Source organism: Daktulosphaira vitifoliae, unplaced genomic scaffold (genome assembly GCF_025091365.1).
Source record: "Daktulosphaira vitifoliae isolate Bord-2020 unplaced genomic scaffold, ASM2509136v1 Scaffold_4, whole genome shotgun sequence".
NCBI lineage: Eukaryota > Metazoa > Arthropoda > Insecta > Hemiptera > Phylloxeridae > Daktulosphaira > Daktulosphaira vitifoliae.
The window spans coordinates 1,171,102-1,173,002 of record NW_026099575.1 but is presented as its reverse complement, the minus strand read 5'-3'; positions in this window follow the sequence as shown (position 1 = coordinate 1,173,002).

The window sequence follows — 1,901 nt, the reverse complement described above, 5'->3', positions numbered from 1 at the left end:
ACTAACAAACCAAACCTATTATACTTAATATAAAAATCTTAATATAATGATTTTAAAATCATTTTGACGATAACAAATAAACGAGGGTACATGTATCTCTAAGTTCCTTCTAAATAGCCACTAGGTGTTTAATATTTTTAATCATGTTTACGTTCTGTAAGCTATTATTGGTTTCATATTAGCTTATAAAAATATGTATTTAGTTAAGCTGTACTTTATATTGTTTTCAAGTAATCAAAAATAGTCAATTTGCCACTAGGACTGTGCAACTAAAATAAATGTTTATGATTACTAAATTAATTTCTTTTTTTACTCTACATTTTTTAATATAACAAAATATATAATTTTTCTAACTTATGGAAGGTTAAGCGTCCCTAGACCTCCCTTTTTTTTACACGATCGGCATTACTGTGGACTGCCCTGGAACTGCCGTTAGGCATTACTTCAGGGCGACTCACGCCATCTTTAAAATTCACACCACCACGTTGCAAATCAGTCCGAAATTAATCAAGAGTTGATTTGCAACATGGTGTGGCCCCCTCCCATTAGCCGAATCCCAGAATTGGAACCGTTAGGGAGGGTTGACAAAATAACTCACAAAACACAAAAAAAAAAAACAAGAACCTAAGGAACCGGACTAAACCAGCGCCTCAGGTCCTCTTGTGCCGGGCGGCGTAGCGGCCTCTGTCTCAGGCGTTCCGCTTCCTCCTTCTGTTTCAAGACGGATTCGGCAAACGCTAAGACAAGCCTTCACGCCTCCCGGCTCCTCAACATCAGGTCCACCATGGATTCGATTCGGAACGTAGACCCTAGTCGGGACTCCAAAGAGTCCCGCTTCTGGTGCCATGACACGCACCGGAAGAGGTGTGCAGAGCGCTATCGGTCTTTACCGGGCGATTCGAACAGTGGTCGCACGTCGAAGCGGCTGCTTTGCGAATACGGTGTAAGTATTCGTCAAAACAGCCGTGGCCGGACATCACTTGGGTGAGACGATATGTCATCTCACTGTAAGTCCGGTCCACCCAACCTGTCTAGCCGATCGGGTCCTATAAGGGACCTGGTCCACTCGCCCTCTCATCGTATCCTCCGTGAGGTCACCGAACCCTAGACTCCCTAGTTGCGCTTATGNAGGTCACCGAACCCTAGACTCCCTAGTTGCGCTTATGGCTAAATCCTTTTTGCAGTTAAAGGGTAAATGCTCACCCATAACATGTTATTTCTTAAATGTGAATGAGTTAATTATCAATTTCTATTATACAAATGATACAGATTTTAACTGAATAGTAAAAATTAATTAATATACACATTATCTCTGTATAAAACTGGTCTCAAAAATAAATTTTTTATATTAAGTAATATGTAATTCATTTTTTAGTTTGACTCTCCTATAAAATGTAAAAAAAAAATGTGATAAGTTTGTAAGAAACCTCATAGAAATTATATACCTAATATGTTTAATGGTTTGATTTAAAAAATCAAACGTTTATAGTTTCAATAAACAAGAAAAATGTATATTAATTATTGTATCATTGGTCATACTGGTGTTCTTAATATTATTATTTATCAAACAAATAGAAAATTGCTGTAGCGGCACGAGCGTTATCGTTTACAGTGATGGCTTCTGATATTTTGTTTCAATTAAGTTTGTTCAAACGTTAGTATTTAAATATTAAGGTATTTTAACTTTAAGTATTAATCAATTTAGAATTTAACTTCTTAATTTAATCATCTTTAATTCAAATTATTTGTACATTATGAGTCGCCGTCGATTTCACGATAGCTATGAGGATTTATACGGTAAGTTTAAAAGTTCATGTTAAAAGTGTGCTTTCAAACCAAACAAATTTAAACATTAAATAAAATATATTATTTTATTTTAATTGACAATTTGTGAATTTTGT